Consider the following 20,989-nt stretch of genomic DNA (forward strand, 5'->3'; position numbering starts at 1 on the left):
AGTGCCTGGAAGAATAGAAGAGGCAGGCCAGGCGCAGTGACCCATGCCTGTAATCCCAGCACTTTGGGAGGCCGAGGCGGGCAGATCACCTGAGGTTGGGAGTTCAAGACCAGCCTGACCAACATGAAGAAACCCCGTCTCTACTAAAAAAAAACAAAATTAGCTGGGCGTGGTGGCGCATGCCTGTAATCCCAGCTACTCAGGAGGTTGAGGCAGAAGAATCGCTTGAAGCCGGGAGGCAGAGGTTGTGGTGAACTGAGATCGTGCCATTGCCCTCCAGCCTGGGCAACAAGAACAAAACTCAATCTCAAAAAAAAGAAAAAAAAAAGAATGGAGGATGCAGAAAGCCACCCCAGAAAAGAGATAAAGGATTCATGGCGGCGGGGGGGGGGGCGGGGGCGGGGGGAAGCTTTGCCTATTTCACAATTTTTCAAAAAAATCTGGAGTCATTTATACAGTTGATTCCAAACAGTATTCAAATGAGATAGTCAGGTCTTAAATGCTAAATACAGTTACAGACAACAAAAGTTCTAAATAGCTAAGAAATACTTAAATAATTACCGTTTTTGGGCGGTGTTGGAAAGTTATAGGTTGAATTTCATATTGCTGTGAATATGTTCTATTTACTGGCTTTTTCCTTCCAGCAGTTAAAAACCAGTAACCTACAGGAAAACAGTAGTATAATCTCAACATTCTATTAAACTTGGTCATGGCCAGGCGTGGTGGCTCACATCTACAATCCCAGCACTTTGGGAGGCCGTGGTGGGCGGATCACCCGAGGTCAGGAGCTTGAGACCAGCCTGGCCAACATGGTGAAACCCTGTCTCTACTAAAAGTACAAAAATTAGCTGGGTGTGGTGGCGCATGCCTGTAATCCCAGCTACTGGGGAGGCTGAGGCAGGAAAATCGCTTGAACCTGGGAGGCAGAGGTTGTGGTGAGCCGAAATTGCACCACTGCACTAGTATTTGAGCCAATACTGAAGTGGTAAGGTCAGTTATTGTAATTTATAGTGAAGTAAAGGTGTATGTGTGTTTTGTAAATTTTTCTTCTTTTGAATAGAAATGGTGAGGGGGTCTCACTGTCTTGCCCAAGCTGGTCTTGAACTCTTGGGCTCAAGTGATCCTTGTGCCTCGGTCTCCCAATGTCCTGAGATTACAGACCTGAGTCACCATGGCTGGCCAGGTGTGGCATGTTTTTAATCCCTTTTATTAGAGAAGATGAAATTACTGAACGTTTAAATAAATTATTAGAGAAAAAACATATTCTCCTTTCTATTATTCACTGTATGCAATTCTAGTAAATGGGCCACAATCAGGTATTGAGTTCAAAATCTGAAAATGTAATATAAGAGTACTTGGGGGAGGGTACATGTCCATATTTCTGTCTGTGTCAGATATATACAGGGATGCCAGGGACAGAAAAAAAAAAGCATATATTCAAATAGGTCCTGGGGGGACAAATGAGTCCACAAACCTCTCCTCAAAGAGCAAAGGCCCCTCACTGTTTTTGGTTTTTATTTTCATATATCACTGACAGAAAAACATGGGGCTTTAGAAAACCACCACCACAGACACATGATAGGGATGAAATTGTTTAGTTAAGGGCTTCCGAGCATCATTTCAAGTCTGAATCTGGAATATCCTGTTGGCAATTTGAAGAAAGGTAGGAAGGTGAACTTTACCTAACAGTGTAGCAAAGAACGACAACAGATAAAAAGAGCAGTTTTTATAGTGGTCACTCATTTATCCCCTGAGATCAGGTAGGCTTGGATTTAAATTATATCTCTGGCACTTCATGGCTACAACTAAATAGTGTGTGTATATCACTTAACGTCCATGCCTATTTCCTGATCCATAAATGGAGTTAATAATAGTGCCTACCTCAGAGGGTTGTTTTGAGGATCAAATAAAATAGGTGCCTGGCATGAGCAAATTTTATTTATTTTATTTACTTTTTTGAGATGGAGTCTCACTGTGTTGCCCAGGTTAGAGTGCAGTGGCACAGTCTTGGGTCACTGCAATCTCCACCTTCCAGATTCAAGCAATTCTCTGCCTCAGCCTCCCGAGTAGCCGGGATTACAGGTGCCCACCACCATGCCCAGCTAATTTTTGTATTTTCAGTAGACAGGGGGTTTCACCATGTTGGCCAGGCTGGTCTTGAACTCCTGACCTTGTGATCTACCCACCTTGGCCTCCCAAACTGCTGGGATTACAGGCATGAGCCACTGCACCCGGCCCACAAATTTTATTATTAATTATTTTCCCTACCTCTGTTCTTAAGTTGGAAAAGGCAGATTTTAAGGCAGATCATAAAATATGTTTTTTTTTTTTTTTTTTTGAGACAAAGTCTGGCTCTGTCGCCCAGGCTGGAGTGCAGTGGCCAGATCTCGGCTCACTATAACCTCCACCTCCTGGGTTCACACCATTCTCCTGCCTCAGTCTCCTGAGTAGCTGGGACTACAGGTGCCCGCCACCACGCCCGGCTAATTTTTTGTATTTTTAGTAGAGACGGGGTTTCAGTGTGTTAACCAGGGTGGTCTCGATCTGCTGACCTTGTGATCCACCCGCCTCGGCCTCCCAAAGTGCTGAGATTACAGGCTTAAGCCACCACGCCCGGCCCGTAAAATATGTTACAGGTGACTTGTTGGTAGATCTCTTCCTTCCTTCCTTCCTTCCTTCCTTCCTTCCTTCCTTCCTTCCTTCCTTCCTTCCTTCCTTCCTTCCTTCCTTCCTTCCTTCCTCTCTCTCTCTCTCTCTTTCTCTCTCTCTCTCTTTCTCTCTCTCTTTCTTTCTTTCTTTCTTTCTTTGAGACAGAGTCTCACTCTGTCGCCCAGGCTGGAGTGCAGTGGCATGATCTCGGTTACTGCAACCTCCGCCTCCCGGGTTCAGGCGATTTTCCTGCCTCAGCCTCCTGAGTAGCTGGGATTATAGGCGCGCGCCACTGTGCCCGGCTAATTTTTGTATTTTTAGTAGAGACAGGGTTTCACCATGTTGCCCAGGCTGGTCTCAAACCCCTGGTCTCAGGCGATTCACCCGCCTCGGCTTCCCAAAGTGCTGGGATTACAGGCGTGAGCCACCGTGCCCGGCCAGAAGGGATCAAACTATATGAGATTCGTGAACAAGAATATTTAAGTATATGTAAGGCAGAAGAACAGGAACAGAGGCAGATACAAATCTGTGGCTCCTCATTAAAGTGAGTAGGCAAGTCAGAACATTTTACTGGATGTCAGAACGAAAATGAAGAAGTGGTTATCAGGAAAGAAGAGTTGTCCATCAAGGAAACCAAACAAATGGCAAGGCAAAAAGCCAAGCCAGGCAGGTACAATAGCTAAAAAGTTCTGGGAATGCAAGTTGCATGGATAATGCTTTCACATCATTGTTGTTTTCTGATGATACCTCATCAGATGATAAAGGTCCTCTTCCTGGTTTTAAAGTAACAAGGACCCTGACAATGGCAAGCTGTAATTCTAGAGCACTGTTTCTCAACCGTGGCTGCAATTAGGGGTTTGTAAATATACCAATGCCAAGGGTTTCAACCCCAGGCCAATTAAATCAATCTCTGGGGTTGCAACTCGGTCCTCAGTATTTTTTAAAAACTCCCCAGGTGAATTTAATGTAAGCGAAGGTGATGGATTATTATTCTAGAGATAAGTCTCTATAGTACACTGCTTTCAAACTTTGATGTGCATGCAAATTGCTTCGGGAGTCTTGTTAAATTGCAGGTTTTAAATTAGTAAGCTTGAGTTACTAATCTCAGGCCTGAGATTCAGGATTTATAATAACCAAGAAATATTGCAAGGCTGGACCACAGACCACATTTAGAGTAATAAGCATCTAGGAGAATGCTGCAAGACTCTCTTTCTAGCCATGTTTTGTTCAGAATCTTAGATTATATTAAGATCTACAGGTATGGTTATTAAATATGATTATGCAAAAGGAGAGATGGCAAAGTTTTATTTTAGAATTAAGATTCAAAAATATTTTCACAAGTTGAAATAAACAAGACAAAATATACTCTTTTTTTTTTCCTTTTAAAAAATCAATGTGATTCCAATTGTATTCCTTAAAACAAAACAAAACTGAGTCAGGGTCTCACTGTCACCAAGGCTAGAGTGCCGTGGTACAGTCATAGCTCACTGTAACCTCAAACTCCTTGGTTCAAGCAATCTTCCTGTCTTGGCCTCCTTAGGTACTAAGATTACAGGTGTGAACCACTATGCCTGGATCAAAATTTATTCCTTATTAGGGACAATTTAATATCTATCATATAAGCTAGTTCTGAAAAAAAGAAGATACTAAGATATGTTATAAAGCAATAATAATTTCACAGTGCAGTAATCGGTTATAAGTAGATTAATTACATTGAATAGTTAGTAGAGAAATACATATTAAAACAAGAGAATTTGTAATATGACAAAAGTGTTTAAATGAGGGAGGATTATTCAATTAATTGAATTGAAGCAAAAGAAAAAATATTCATCTGGGGGGAAAAGTGAGATCCATATTTCACACCTTACCCTAGGATAAATTCCACATGGATCAAGGATTTAAATGCAAAACAAAACCATGAAAGTGTTAGACAAAACCATGGAAGGGATTTTTTTTTCTGTTATGTCTGAATGTGGAAACCCTTTCTAAACACGATACAAAGGCAAAGGGTCATAGAAGACTGAAAAACTAACCAGAAAAAAATTTGCATGGCAAAAACCTTTATGTGAGAAGCTTAAAAATAAAGAACAAGCTGGGGAGAAAACATGTCTCACTTATAGCCTAAGATGAAGAACTAATTTTTCTAACATTAAAGAGCTCCTACAAAATAGTAATTTAAAAAAAGATCTACAAGCTCCTTGCCCACAAAAGATCAACAAAGTATATGACTAAATTGTTGATAGAAAATGACATAAAACACCTCTCATAATAATTCCTATGGCAGTGTTTATTCTACTAAGGCATGCTGATACCATCCACTTATTTGTGGGTATGCTTTGTATAATCTCTAATGCAGGCATAATTCTTATGATGCCAGGTAATTGAGCAGAGTCACAGAAAAAGAGTATTTTAAAAGGAGGGAGTCCCAACCTGGCCAACATGGTGAAACCACATTTCTATAAAAAATATAAAAATTAGCCGGGTGTGGTGGTGCACACCTGTAATCCCAGCTCCTCAGACACAGAGGCAGGATTGCTTGAACCGGGGAGGCAGAGGTTGCAGTGAGCTGAGATCATGCCACTGCACTCCAGCCTGAATGACAAAGTGAGACTGTCTCAAAAAATAATAATAATAATAAATAAAAAGAGGGAGTGATCAACGGAGTCAAATGCTGATAAGGGGTCAAGTAAGGTAAGTATAGAAAGTGCCCACTGGACCCACAGATATAAGGCCAATTGATCTGCCACCAGGGTGCCAAGAGAATTCAATATGGTATGAAGTCTTCCAACAAATGGTGCTGGGACAACTGTATGTCCACGTGCAAAATAATAAAGTTGGACCCATACCTCATACCATATTTAAAAATTTACTCAAAATGGATCAAAGAGTTAAAATTGCAAAAGCATTAGAATAAAAAATAGGTATAAATCTCCATGCCTGGGTGAGCTGGCTCATGCCTATAATCCTAGCACTTCTGAGATAGGCAGATCACTTGAGCACAAGTGTTTGAGACCAACCTGGGGAACATGGCAAAACCTCGTCTCTATTACAAATACAAAAAATTAGCTGGTGTGGTGGCACGCACCTGTAGTCCCAGTTACTCCAGAGGTTGAGGTGGGAGGATCACCTAAGCCCGGGAAGTGGAGGCTGCCATGAGCTGAGATTGCACCACTGCACTCCAGCCTGGGCGACAGGAGTGAGACCCCAACTCAAAAACAAACAAACAACAACAACAACAACAACAAAACATTTGTGACTTTGGATTAGGCAATAGTTTCTAAAATGTAATACTTAAAGCCTAAGCAACCATAGAAAAAATAGATAAATTGGACCTCAGAAAAATTAAAAGCTTTTAGGCTGGGCGTGATGGCTCACTCCTGTAATTCTCAGCACTTTGAGAGGCAGAGGCAGGTGGAAAACCTGAGGTCAGGAGTTCGAGACCAGCCTGGCCAGTATGCGGAAACCCTGTCTCTACTGAAAAAGAAAAATACAAAAATTAGCTGGGCGTGGAGGTGTGCGCCTGTAGTCCCAGCTACTTGGGAGGCAGAGACAGGAGAATTGCTTGAACCCAGGAGGTGGAGGTTGCAGTGGGCCAAGATTGTGCCACTGCACTCCAGCCTAGATGACCGAGTAAGACTCCATCTCAAAAAATAAAAATACAGGCCGGGCACGGTGGCTCATGCCTGTAATCCCAGCACTTTGGGAGGCTGAGGCAGGCAGATTACCCGAGGTTGGGAGTTTGAGACCAGCCTGACCAACACGGTGAAATCCTGTCTCTACTAAAAAATACAAAATATTAGCTGGGCGTGGTGGCGGGCACCTGTAGTCCCAGCTACTCAGGAGGCTGAGGCAGGAGAATCGCTTGAACCCGGGAGGTGGAGGTTGCAGTGGGCCGAGATTGTGCCATTACACTCTAGCCTAGGCGACAGAGTGAGACTCCATCTCAAAAAATTAAAATACAAAAATGAGCCGGGCGTGGTGGTGCGTGCCTGTAATCCCAGGTACTCAGGAGGCTGAAGCAGGAGAACTACTTGAACTGGGGAGGCAGAGGTTGCAGTGAGCCAAGACTGCACCACTGCATTCCAGCCTGGGCAACAAGAGCAAAATTCCATCTCAAACAACAACAAAAAAACCAATTTAAAAATAGGCAAAGGACTTGAATAGACATTTCTCCTAAGATGATATACAAATGGCCAATAAGCACATAAAAAGATGTTCAACATTGTTAGTCATTAGAAAAATCCAACTTCAAAACCACAATTGGATACTACTTCACACCTGCTAGATCACCTGGGAAGAAAAACTCAGATAATAGCAAGTGTTGGTGAAATTAGAGCTATTGTATATTAACAGTGGAAATGTAAAATGGTGCAGGTGCTTTGGAAAACAGTTTGGCACTTTCTCAAAATTTAATCCTTTTCCAGTTTAGATTTAAAAAAAAACACAGCTTGCTGCCAGCACTCATTTAATTTTACATAAACATGTTCTTTGAGGCTGAAGAAAGTCTGACTGATTTTCATGTGAAAATAAAATACAAAAACTGTTCTTGGAGTTATTTCTAAACAGAACTAACATCAGAATTGTCTGAATCATCAAAATCTTCTATTTCAGAAAAATCAGATCCATCAAATGAATCTTCAGCCAACAACTGTTTGAGAATGCTGCTACATTTTTTAGGATTTGACATTTTCAGTGATCAAGAATTACTATATTTTGTAAATGGAAATACAACTAAAAATGGAATGCTATAAGTAGAATAATGTCTTTTGTTTCCAAAGTCAATATACTAGAGCAATGTGAAAATAATAAATATTAATATGCTTACTAAGGTATTAATAATACAATAATATTTCGTGGCAAGGTTATCTTGGAGTAAACGCTGCAGCTGCAAGCACTGCCAGCGGGTATTCTTGGGGCAAAGGGGTTAAACAGAGTTATCATATGACTTTGTAATTCCACAATTCCACCTAAGAGCATTGAAAACATATGTCCACACAAAAACTTGTACCTGAATGTTCACAGCAACATTATTCGTTATAGCCAAAAAGTGGAAACCACCCAAATGTCCATCAACTAATGAATGGATAAACAAAATAGCGTAACCACTCTGAGGTATATCCATACAACAGAATATTATTGCACAATAAAAAGGAGTAAAGTGCTGACACATACTACAACATGGATGAGCCCCGAAAACATTATACTAAAAAAGAAATCCCATTTCAGTAGGTATAGCTATAAATAGATAAATAAATAAATAAAATATTATCTTTAATGAAAGAAGCCAGTCACAAAAGGTCACATGGTGTGATTCAATTTATATTAAATGTCCAGAAAAGGAAAATCCATAGAGGTGGAAAATAGATTAGTGGTTGTCAAGGGCTGTAGGGAGGGGGAATTGGTAGTGACTGTGAAAGGATACAGCAGTGATGAGAATGTTCTGAAATTAAATGGTAATAGTTGAATGAATTTATGAATATGCTAAAAGAAACACTGTATTGTACACTTTAAAAGATACATTGTACACTTTGAAAGGTGAGTCTTACGGGATTTTATGAGACTTTATGAGATGTGAATCATATCTCAATTTTTTTTAAAGTGTTGATTGGATTTCTGAGACTTGGATGTCGTTAGTGGCCTTGTAGAGGAATGTTAGTGGTCAAAGGCAGCTGGCAGTGGACCAAAGACTGAGTGGGAAGTGAAGAATAGTGAGTGCATACAGTTCTTTCAAGAAAGTTAGGTGAGAAGAACAGGGCAGTATCTGAGAGAGATAAAAGATCAAAGAATATTCTGGTTTTGTTTTTGGTTCTGATGGGAGAAGCTTAAGTAGGTTAAAATGCTAATGGAGGCTGGGCGTGGTAGCTCACTCCTATAATCCCAGCACTTTGAGAGGCCAAGGTGGTCAGATTGCTGGAGCTCAGTAGTTCAAGGTCAGCCTGGGCAACATGGTGAGACCCCTTCTCTACAAAATATACAAAAATTAGCTGGGTGTGCTGGTGCCTATTGTCCCCGCTACTTGGGGGTCTGAGGTGGGAGGATGGCTTGAGCTTGGGAGGTCAAGGCTGCAGTGAGCTGTAATCACGCCACTGCACTCCAATGGACCTGTCTCCAAAAAAAAAAAAAAAAAAAAAAAAAAAAAAGATAGATTTAATTGAGAAGAAGTATATTGGGGAGGAGGATGATAAATAATATAATAGAATAATTAAGAGAGCACAAGGTGGTTAAAAGGGATTAAGAACACAGGTAACTGTTAAATAGGAAGTAAGGTGCTGACTGGGGGAAGTGAAAGTCTATATATTGAAGTAGTTTAATTTGAGGAAGTTAAGACGCATTTTATCTGAGGACATCTGTTTTTAGGTGAGTTGATGAAAAGTAAGGAAGTGCAGGCGAAGGGTCAGAAGTGTGGGAAGACCAGAACATGTTGGATGTGCTGGCACTGTGTCTCACGCATGTAATCCCAGCACTTTGGGAGGCTGAAGCGGGTGGATCACTTGAGCCCAGGAATTTGAGACCAGCCTGGCCCACATAGTAAGACCCCTTCTCTATTTAAAAAAAAAAAATCTATCTATCTATCTATAGAAATGGACACTTCTGGTCTTAAAGCTTGAAATGTACATTTATTTTATCTGAGTTACTTCCTCAGGAAAGGACCCCCAGGCCTCTGGGAAAGTATCAAATAACTAAAACTCACTGGATCATCTCATCCAAGGAGAGGCCAGGCCCCTCAGTCATCATGATTACTTGCTTAACCGTCCCCGAGTTACTGTTTTCCTATACATTGTTATATTTCTTACCTGCTATATAAACCCCTAATTTTAGTTGGCAGGGGAGACAGATTTGAGACTGATCTCCCGTCTCCTCCACTGCAGCACCTGATCAAAGCCTTCTGCCTTGGCAATACCCATTGTCTCAGTCATTGGCTTTCTGTGTAGCGAGGAGCAGGACCTAGACTGAGCCATGGTGTTTTGGTAACAGTCTCAGTACAAAACCACAAACTTCTACTATCGGGACAATAGTAACTCAGTCTCTAGTCCCTGATGATTTGGGAGGTTCAGGGCATCTAATCTGGTCAGTTGTTATCTAATGTATCATCGGGTTGTACTTAAATTCCAGAAAATCCCCAGGAAAGGATAATTCTAGTGAAACCAAAAACCCAGTTTGGTCCTGTTACTCCTTAAGCTTATGGCAGTTGGAATCCCCTGGTAGCACATACTGTCTGAAACTTAGCAGAACTCCTAGGAGAATCTATAATACATCTATCATTTTGGTGATAAGGAACCCCCAACTCACTTGAGTTGAATCCCTTAGACCTGTGCTAATCCTACTCTACACCTATGGAACAACCCAGGATTCCAAAGATAGACTGGTAGTTTCTCATTAGTTTAATGAAACTGTGGTTTGGACTACATGTGTCAGCTAATGTCTGAGTAGGGCTAAGCCACAGGAAAATATTGTTTCAAGTATTAAAATAATATTTAAATAGTACAATTATAATTATTCTAGCCGGGCGTGGTGGTGTGTGCCTATTAGTTCCAGCTACTCAGGAGACTAAGGTGGGAGGATCACTCAGCCCAGGAGTTCGAGGCTGCAGAGAGCTATGATCATCATGTCACTGCCTTCCAGCCTGGGTGACACAGCGAAATCCAGTCTCTATTGTAAAAAAAAATAATAATAATTAGTCTAATAGGATAGAATAAAAATAATGAAAATTTCTTGATTAGTTTCCATCTTGCATTAGGCTTACATTTATATATATAATATATCATATACATATATATGATATATATATAAGATATATAGATATGTATCTCTCGTTTTGTCTTTCTCCCTCTCCTTACCATGTTTTTTGTTTAAAACTATCTTTATTAACAACAATAATTATAAGTGTAGCATGCAATGCTTTCCAAAGCACTTACTCATCCATTATTTTACTCTATGTAAACTTCCATCTTAGCTAGGTTGGAGATGTATTATTACCTCCAGGTTGCTGATGAAGAAACAGTGGTTAAGCAGTGATTAGTGACTTGTTCAAGATCATATAATTTGTTGGTAGGTGAGTTGTTTTTAGACTTAAGATATCTTTTGTTACTTCCTAACATATACTTTCTATTCATTATAAGGTTGGTGAGAATTTTGATAAAGCTTTCCTTTTATTAAAAAATGTTTTTTAGTCTGTGTCCTGCCGAAGATAAAGGTTTCCTAGTAAAACTATTCTAAACTTTTGTTTGTTTGTTTGTTTGCTAGAAAAAGGGTTTCAATAGACTTCTTCTTCTTTTTTTTTTTTTTTTTTTTTTTTTTTTCGGAATCTCCCTCTGTCCCCCAGGCGGAGTGCAGTGGTGCAATCTCAGCTCACTGCAACCTCCACCTCCTGGGTTCAAGCGATTCTCCTGCCTCAGCCTCCTGAGTAGCTGGGATTACAGGTGTGTGCCACCATGACTGGCTAATTTTTGTATTTTTAGTAGAGATGGGGTTTCACCTGACTCATGATCCACTCGCTTTGGCTTCCCAAAGTGCTGAGATTACAGGCGTGAGCCACCGTGCCCAGCCTAGACTTCTTTTTTAAAAAATGTATGTTGAACATTCAACAAAGGAAAAATGACCATGATTTGTAAATTACTCATATTTAATACCTCTCAACTTTCCAAAACAATGATAGTGATGATATATTTTAATCACATAAGGGGCACTAGTTTTAGTATGCCTTTACCACTTTATTTTATTTATTTATTTTTGAGACAGGGTCTCACACTCTGTTGCCCAGGCTGGAGTGCAGTGTTTCGATCAGGTCTCGCAGTAGCCTTGACCTCCCTGGGTTCAGGTGATTCTCCCACCTCAGCCTACCACGTAGCTGGAACCACAGGCTCACACTACCACACTTGGCTAATTTTTAAATTTTTTGTAGAGACAAGGTTTTGTCATGTTTGCCCAGACTGATCTCAAACTTCTGAGCTCAAGCAGTTCTTCCTCCTAGGCTTCACAAAGTGCTGGGATTACAGGTGTGAGCCACTGTGCCCAGCTATTTTATTTTTCAGATAAGGTCTCACTCTGTCACCCAGACTGGAGTGCAGTGTCACCATCGCAGCTCACTGCAGCCTCAACCTCCCCAGGCTCAGGTGATCCTCCTACTTCAGTCTTCCAAGTAGCTGCACTACCACATCTGGCTAATTTTTTGTATTTTTTGTAGAGATGGGGTTTCGCCATGTGGTGGTCTCAAACTCCTGGCCTCATGTGATCTGCCCGCCTTGGCATACCAAAATGTTGGGATTACAGGTGTGAGCCACTGCGCCCGGCCACCACCTTATTTAGTGCTGACTAAACAAATTTCCCTTTGCCAAATGTGATAATAATTTCTTGTAGAATTACTGTTCAGGGTCAACGTTTTCTCTTTTTTCTTTTTCTTTTTTTTTTGGAGAAGGAGTTTCGCTCTTGTTGCCCAGAATGGAGTGCAATGGCACGATCTCGGCTCACTGCAATTTCTGCCTCCCGGGTTCAAGCAATTCTCTTGCCTCAGCCTCCCAAGTAGCTGGCACCCGCCACCACGCCCAGCTAATTTTTGTATATTTAGTAGAGATGGGGTTTTGTCACGTTGGCCAGGCTGGTCTCAAACTCCTGACCTCAGGTGATCCACCTGCCTTGGCTTCTCAAAGTGCTAGGATTACAGGCGTGAGCCACCACGCCTGGCCAGGGTCAATGTTCTGAAATAACCTTCAGCATTTGCCAGTACTCACCAAGATCAAATAATCAGCTTTGCTAATTTTTTGTTGTTGTTGTGTTTGAGATGGAGTCTCGCTCTGTTGCCCAGGCTGGAGTGCAATGGCGAGATCTTGGCTCACTGCAACCTCTGCCTCCCAGGTTCAAGCGATTCTTCCGTCTCAGCCTCCTGAGTAGCTGGGATTACAGGCACTCACCATCATGCCCGGCTAATTTTTGTATTTTTGCATATACGGGGTTTCACCATGTTGGCCAGGCTGGTCTTGAACTCTTGACTTCAGGTGATCTGCCTACCTCGGCCACCCAAAGTGCTGGCATTATAGGCGTGAACCACTGCGCCTGGCCCACTTTGCTAATTCTTTTTTTTTTTTTTTTTCTTGAGATGGAGTCTCGCTCTGTTGCCCAGGCTGGAGTGCAGTGGCGCGATCTCAGCTCACTGCAACCTCTGCCTCCCAGGTTCACGCCATTATCCTGCCTCAGCCTCCCGAGTAGCTGGGACTACAGGCGCCCGCCACCATGCCCGGCCAATTTTAAAAATATTTTTAGTAGAGACGGGGTTTCACCGTGTTAGCCAGGATGGTCTCGATCTCCTGACTTCATGATCCACCCGCACTGGCCTCCCAAAGTGCTGGGATTACAGGTGTGAGCCACCGCACCTGGCCCCACTTTGCTAGTTCTTAAAACATTTAAAGCTAAACCTCAAGGAGTGTGAAAAAGTGGTTAGGGTATCCATAAACGATCTGGTGCTGGGGCACTTCTGACTCTGGGGAGGAATTAAGTGACTCAGTCAGTGGTCATGTGGCTGAGAGGCACGGCCAGTAGGGACTCTGACAGTCACCTTTCTTCTTCCTTCAACCAATCTCCAGGTTAGAAGGTGAAGGAAATTATTTGCAGCATCATTAGCAATTTCTTTTCCACCTCCACCTGTAACAGCCAAGGCACAAGATACTGAAGAAGCAAAGAGGCCTGATGCTTCTGGTGAATCAGTCGGAAGAAGAATCATATCTAAGGTAGACAAGATATCCAAGACATCCACTGTCTACACACACACAAACACACAACTCTTTAACTAAATTCACATTTGTATCTGGTGTTTCCATGCTATAGTGGCTTAACTGGTAATTCTGTAACACAAACATGGAGGTCATAGAGGCTTTCAATAATACAGCTAAGGACTCATATTTCCTATGCTTTTAAAATTATCTTTTTAGGCTGGGCACAGTGGCTTACGCCTGTAATCCCAGCACTTTCCAAGGCCAAGGTGAGCGGATTGCTTGAGTTCAGGAGTTTGAGACCAGCCTGGACAATATGGTGAAACCCCTTCTCTACAAAAAATACAAAAATTAGCCAGGCAGGGTGGTGCAGGCCTGTAGTTCCAGCTACTTGGGTCGGGGGGTGGGGTGGGGTAAAAAGGCAGGAGGATCACTTAAACCCAGGAGGTTGAGGCTGCAGTGAGTCAAGATCATGCCATTGTACTCCAGCCTGGGTGACAAAATGAGACCCTGCTTTAAAAAAAAAAAAACCACACACTTTGGGAGGCTGAGGCAGGTGGATCACTTGAGGTCAGGAGTTTGAGACCAGCCTGGCCAACATGGTAAACCCTGTCTCTACTAAAAATACAAAAATTAGCCAGGTGTGGTGGCTGTGCCTGTAATCCTAGATACTTGGTAGGCTGAGGCAGGAGAATCGCTTGAACCGGGAGGCAGAGGTGGCAGTGAACCAAGATTGCGCCACTGCACTCCAGCCTGGGTGACAGAATGAGACTCTGTCTCAAAAAAAAAAAAAAAATGCAAATAATATAATAAAATAATATATGCATAGTTTTAAAATTATCGGCATGGTGGCTTGCACCTGTAATCCCAGCACTTAGAGAGGCTAAGGCAGGAAGATCACCTGAGCACAGGACTTCAAGATCAGCCTAGGCAACATAGAGAGACCTCCTCTCTACAAAAAGTTTTCAAGAATAGCTGGGCTTGGTGGCATGCGCCTATGGTCCCAGCTACTTGGGAGGCTCAAGTAGGAGGATCACTTGAGCACAGGAGGCTGTAGTGAGCCATGATTGTGCCACTGCACTCCAGCCTTGCCTTGGGTAACGAAGAGACCCTGTTTCACTAAAAAATTTTTTTTTTCAATTTATTTTTAAAAATTGTGGTAAAATATATGTAACATTAAAATTTACCATATGCAGCTGGGGTAGATATAAGTCATAAGCAGTACTGGAGAGTAGTCTGACAGTAATTGAAAATGAAAGAGCAGAAAAGAACCTCAAAAGATTATTATGCCTAAAAATCTGCTGCCAGATTGGTTAAAATTATGTAAGACATATGCGCTTCTTGAAGATTCCTAAAAATGAAGATTTACAAGCCTATCTAGTTAAGTTCTTCTACGCATTTAACTGTGTCCCATGTACTAGGTGAGGCAGCATGATGTCATGGGAAAAGTCCAGGACTTGGAATCAGGGCAAGTGTAATTGTGTCCTGGTTCTGCCTGTTTTTAAGTGGGTGAACATAGACAAGTTACCTAACCTTTCACACTCACTGTGTCTCCCCATGTTTTTTCTTTTTCTTTTTTTTTTTGAGATGGAGTTTCGCTCTCGTTGCCCAGGCTGGAGTGAGTGCAATGGCGTGGTCTCAGCTCACTGCAACCTCTGCCTCCTGGGTTCAAGTGATTCTCCTGCCTCAGCCTCCTGGGTAGCTGGGATTACAGGCGCACGCCACCATGCCCAGCTAATTTTTGTGTTTTTAGTAGAGATGGGGTTTTGCCATGTTGGCCAGGCTGATCTCAAACTCCTGACCTCAGGTGATCTGCCCGCCTGGGCCTCCCAAAGTGCTGGGATTACACGAGTGAGCCACTGTGCCTGGTGGTAATTTCCTCATTTTAAAAATAGGAACAATAATAGCACCAACATTAGAATAGTGTTACAAGGAACAAATGAGGTAGAGTATAAGAAAAGTATATTGTGAAGTGCTATGTAAATGTTATTTTTCGACAAAGTTATAGTTTATATACATCTTCCACAGAAGGTTATCCCTTTTATGGCCATTTCTTTCTATAGTTTTTTTTTTTTTCCATTTTTTATCTTTGTAATCAATATTGACACTTTTTCTTTTCTCAGCATACATTGTATTGGTCACTGGACACCACTTTTTTTTTTTTTTTGAGACAGAGTCTCACTGTGTCACCTAGGCTGGAGTGCAGTGACACAGTTTCGGTTCACTGCAGCCTCTCCCTCCCAGGCACAAGCAATTCTCCTGCCTCAGCCTCCCAAGTAGCTGGGATTACAGGGGCCCACCACCACGCCTGGCTAATTTTTGTATTTTTAGTAGAGATGGGGTTTCACCATGTTGGCCAGGCTGATCTTGAATCCCTGGACTTCAGGTGATCTGCCCGTCTCAGCCTCCCAAAGTGTTAGGATTACAGGTGTGAGCCACCATATCCTGCCTAGACACCACTTTAAAATGGCTGTTTCATGTTACAGATTTAACTTGGGGGAGGCCAGCCTAATGAAAATTTATTATTTTCTGTGAGTCACTATATTTATAACTCAGGTCCTGGCTACCAAGTGAATGGTGGTGCCTGGTTTATGGTTTTGTGGGCTTACTGTCTAGTCTATTATCTGATTTGGGTAAGAGAATATAGATTTGCCCATAACTTAGCCAAATTTTAGAAAGCATACCTATTTATTAGAAAGAAAAAGTGTTAAAGTATGACCTATCAAGCTAGTAATAGCATATATTTGTAACAAACTGTAGAAATGATCCCTGAAAGTACAGTCTTAATGGCATATTTTTGGGCATCATATTCAATAAGATTTAGAGAAGCACAAATACATATAAGGCCCCTCTTCCTTGCTCAATTTCAACACCTGTTTTTTGTTTTGTTTTGTTTTGTTTTTGATTCACTAAAGGGGAAAATGGTGGGGTGGTCAGTCAGTGCCAGGAAGGTAGGTAGTTCATGATGGTTATGCTAATTTAGAATGAAGAAGTTTCATTCTAGATAGGACAATGAATCCAATACTCTTTTTTTTTCCTCCCTAGAGACAGGGTCTCACTCTGTTGGAGTGCAATGGTGTGATCATAGCTCACTGCAGCCTTGAACTCCTGGGCTTAAGCAATCGCCTCACCTCACCTTCCTAAGTAGCGGGCATGGTGGCATAAGCATGGTGGCGTGCACCTGTATTTTTTGTAGAGAGGGGGTCTTCTTATGTTGTCCAGGCTGGTCTTGAACTCCTAGCCTCAAGAGATCCTCCTAAAGTGCTGGGATTTCAGGCAAGAACATCCATGCCTGGCCTCAACACCTTTTAATAACAACTTGCTAGAGCCACAGAAGTTCTTCTGGAACTTAAGTCAGAACTGGAACATTGCTCTGTTAGAATGAATGAGCAGTAAAGTCAATAGAGAGCTACCAGAGTGTGCATTCCTGAAAGTCCTGAAGAATAGGTGAGTCCAGTTGCCAACACAGAGAAGATAGGGTAGGAACCAAAAAGGGGTTGTGGTTTGCTGAGAATCAGTCACTGGAATGTCAGGAAGAACATTCACACCAAGTCAGGGCCAAGTGAGCCAGAAATTAAGAGACCAAAAAAGATGTCTTACCAGGTCAAAAATTAGAGACTAAGATGAGTCACGCTGCCACGGGGAAAAAAGTGTATCCTTGGGTAAAATAGTGTATACAAACAAATGCTTCCTGGAAACTAGACTCTCCCTTTGGGTTAATGATCAAGAGTTTTCCATAGTCATTGTCTTTTTAAAAAATCAGGTATTTATTGAGCATATGTTGTATGCCATCAGCATTTTAAGAACTGTACTTGGACGTGCACGCACCCTGTCCCTCAACCACCGCTGCTGCCTCCTTCTTCTGTCACTCCTGGTGCTGCACTGTGTGTTCGTTCAGTGAGGAGCTGGTACCTCTTTTGTGAAGCAGCAGCTGAGAAGACTCTGGTATTTGCCACGGCCGAGGAAAAGCCCAAGGCATTGTCAATGAGGCAGCTCAGATTCCCATTTGACAGTCAGCCAATCAATGAAACAGACACACCTGCACAGGTGGAAATGGAGGATGTAGATATAATTGATGTGTTCCACCAGCAGATAGGAGGTGTCTACTGAAAAGGGAAACTGCTTCTTTATTCCAGTTCCCATTTTTTTATTGTACATAAAATAATTGGTATATGTGGATACACATATTGCATTTTTTTTTTTTTTTTTTTTTTTGAGACGGAGTCTTGCTCTGTCACCTAGGTTGGAGTGCAGTGGCGTGATCTCGGCTCACTGCTACCTCTGCCTACCAGGTTCAAGCAATTCTCCTGTCTCAGCCTCCTGAGTAGCTAGGACTACAGGCACCCACCACAACCAGCTAATTTTTGCATTTTTAGTAGAGACGGGGTTTCACCATATTGGTCAGGCTGGTCTCGAACTCCTGACCTCAGGTGATGCACCCACCTTGGCCTCCCAAAGTGCTGGGATTACAGGAGTGAGCCACCACGCCCGACCCATATTGCATTTTTTAAACTAAATAGCAATGGTATGTTTTGATTGACATCAAGTGGAAGTGGGATGGGAAAAAATACTGATTCTGTGAAAATACCCGCTTTCTCCATTAGTGGCATGCTCATTCAGCTCTTATCTTTATATTCCAGTAAGTTATTTTGCTCTCACTGTTTTAACAAAGCAACATAAAAATCCTTGCATACCTTGTTCAATTGGAGAATTTTAATGTTTTTCATTTATCCTTGTTAAACCAAGGACAATTTTATAACTTTTTTGTATGCACCTGTTACACATAGGGCACTCTGTCTTGAAGTAGGGATAAATTACTCTAAAAAAAAAAAAATCATAGTTTTCCCTTCAAGTGTTTTGTTTAAATAAACTTCTTGTTTAAAATGAAAAAAAAAAAAAAGATATTTACTTGTATTATCTTTTAATCTTTACAATAACCCTATGCAGTAGATACTTTTATCTTCATTTTATTTTATTTTATTTGAGATGGAGTCTCGCTCTGTTGCCCAGGCTGGAGTGTAGTGGCATGATCTTGGCTCACTGCCAGCTCTGCCTTGCGGGTTCACGCCATTCTCCTGCCTTAGCCTCCCGAGTAGCTGGGACTACAGGCACCCACCACCATGCCTGGCTAATTTTTTCTATTTTTTAGTAGAGACAGGGTTTCACAGTGTTAGTCAGGATGGTCTCGATCTCCTGACCTCATGATCCACCCGCACTGGCCTCCCAAAGTGCTGGGATTACAGGCGTGAGCCACCGTGCCTGGCCTATCTTCATTCTATAGATGAAGAAACGGAGGCAAAGGAGGATAACAAGATTTTCCAGAGTTACTCATCCAGCAAATATTAGAGCTACGACTCCAATCCAAACTACCTAACTCTAGTGCTTGCACTCTAAATCACAATGGTAGGTGGCTCCCTGTAGTTTTAATTCACATTTATTATTTATCACTTCACTGGGCTCAGCCTACTCTTGAAAGAGATGGCCGAAGATATGCATCTATGTCCGGATATTATTATTATTATTATTATTTTTCGAGACAGAGTCTCATTCTGTTGCCCAGGCTGGAGTGCAGTGGCGCAATCTCAGCTCACTGCAAGCTCTGCCTCCCGGGTTCACACCATTCTCCTGCCTCAGCCTCCCGAGTAGCTGGGACTACAGGTGCCCACCACCACACCTGGCTAATTTTTTGTATTTGTAGTAGAGATGGGGTTTCACCGTGTTAGCCAGGAGGGTCTTGATCTCCTGACCTCATGATCCTCCCGCCCTGGCCTCCCAAAGTGCTGGGATTACAGGCGTGAGCCACCACACCTGGATTCATGTCTAGATATTATTAAGTCTCAGTTTTCTTGTTAAGAACGTAGTATTTGGGTCGGGTGCAGTGGCTCATGCCTGTAATCCCAACACTTTGGGAGGCCGAGGCCAGTGGATTGCTTTAGCCCAGTAGTTTTGAAACCACTTTGGACAGCATAGGGAGGCCCTGTCTCTATAAGAAATTTTAAAAATTAGCTGGGTGTGGTGGCACACTTGTGGACCCAGCTGCTGGGGGCATTGAGGGGAGGATCACCTGAGCCCAGGAGGTTGAGGCTACAGTGAGCCATGATCACACCACTGCACTCCAGTGTGGGCAACAGAGCGAGACTCTGTCTCAAAAAGATAGTATAAATAATAAAAAGAAAAAAGAACATAATATTTAATAAAATTTTGAAAAAGGACAACTTAAGGAAAAAAATCTTTAACTTTATCCCATTTGGAGTTTAAAAGCCTCTATGTAGTTTGCTGCACAAAAGCACTTGCAATTTTGTCATCAGAATTCTTCATGGTCAATTTTGCTCAATTTTGGATCTGTTTTTTTGTAGAAAATAAGTTGGCCGGGCACGGTGGCTCACGCCTGTAATTCCAGCACTTTGGGAGGCTGAGGTGGGCGTATCATGAGGTCAGGAGATGGAGACCATCCTGGCTAACACAGTGAAAGCCCGTCTTAACTAAAAATACAAAAAATCAGCCAGGCACGGTGGCACACGCTTGTAGACCCAGCTACTCAGGAGGCTGAGGCAGGAGAATCACTTGAACCGGGAGGCAGAGGTTGCAGTGAGCTGGGATCACTCACTGGACTCCAGACTGGACAACAGAGCGAGACTCCGTCTTAAAAAACAAAAAACAAAACAAAACAAAACAAAAAAATCATGGACTATTTTGAGGAAGTAAATATATTCATAATCTTGATTGCGTTACTGATATGGGTGTATACATGTCAAAACACATCGAATTGTACAGTTTATTGCATGTCATGAGCTTAAACTTTTTTTACAATTTTATTCTCTTAAAATTTTATTGTAAAAAGATTTAAGCCCATGAAAGAATGAGTGAACTATAATTATATAAAACAACACAGATTAACTTCACAAACATAATGTTGAACAAAGACTGGAAACAGCCAGGTGAAGTGGCTCACGCCTGTAATCCCAGCACTTTGGGAGGCCGAGGTGGGTGGATCACCTTAGGTCAGAAGTTCGAGGCCAGCCGGGCCAACATGGCGAAACCCTGTCTCTACTAAAAATATAAAAATCAACCAGGCGCAGTGGCGCATGCCTGTAGTCCCAGCTACTCAGGAGGCTGAGGCAGGAGAATTGCTTGAACCCGGGAGGCGGAGGTTACAGTGAGCCGAGATTGCGACATACACTCCAGCCTGGGTGACAGAATGAGACTCCATCTCAAACAAAAATAAAAATTAAAAAGAAAGAAAGAAGCCGGGTGTGGTGGCTCACGCCTGTAATCCCAGCACTTTGGGAGGCCGAGATGGGCGGATCACGAGGTCAGGAGATCGAGACTATCCTGGCTAACACGGTGAAATCCCGTCAGGAGGCTGAGGCAGGAGAATGGCGTGAACCCAGGAGGCGGAGCTTGCAGTGAGCCGAGATCGCGCCACTGTACTCCAGCCTGGACGACAGAGTGAGACTCCGTCTCAAAAAAAAAAAAAAAGAAGAGAGAGAGAGAGAGAGACAGAAAGAAAGAAAGAAAAGAAAGAGAGAAAGGAGAGGAGAGGAGAGGAGGAAGAGAGGAGGAGGAGAGGAGGAGGAGAGGAGGAGAGGAGGAGGAGAGGAGGAGAGGAGGAGAGGAGGAGGAGAGGAGGAGAGGAG

At 42.4% G+C, this 20,989-nt stretch overlaps 1 protein-coding gene and 1 long non-coding RNA gene across 3 annotated transcripts in view; one reads left to right on the forward strand and one right to left on the reverse strand.

Annotated features, from left to right (window-relative positions):
* Positions 1 to 6,398: 6,398 nt before the first annotated feature.
* The window catches only part of LOC144330214 (uncharacterized), a 71,841-nt gene continuing 57,250 nt past the window's right edge, over positions 6,399 to 20,989 (reverse strand). Inside the window, exon 4 of one of the 2 annotated variants that reach the window (XR_013396197.1) lies at positions 6,399 to 6,419. The gene's annotated coding sequence lies outside the window, so the exon portion shown is untranslated. Of the gene's footprint in view, positions 6,420 to 20,681; positions 20,716 to 20,989 lie in introns of those variants that run through there. The other variant, XR_013396198.1, reaches the window with a different exon arrangement.
* LOC144330229 (uncharacterized) lies at positions 6,747 to 14,148 on the forward strand. The gene is made up of 3 exons (XR_013396215.1): positions 6,747 to 8,504; positions 13,068 to 13,755; positions 14,032 to 14,148. It is a non-coding gene; the product is annotated as an uncharacterized LOC144330229 (long non-coding RNA).

Source organism: Macaca mulatta, chromosome 7 (assembly GCF_049350105.2).
Source record: "Macaca mulatta isolate MMU2019108-1 chromosome 7, T2T-MMU8v2.0, whole genome shotgun sequence".
NCBI classification, from domain to species: domain Eukaryota; kingdom Metazoa; phylum Chordata; class Mammalia; order Primates; family Cercopithecidae; genus Macaca; species Macaca mulatta.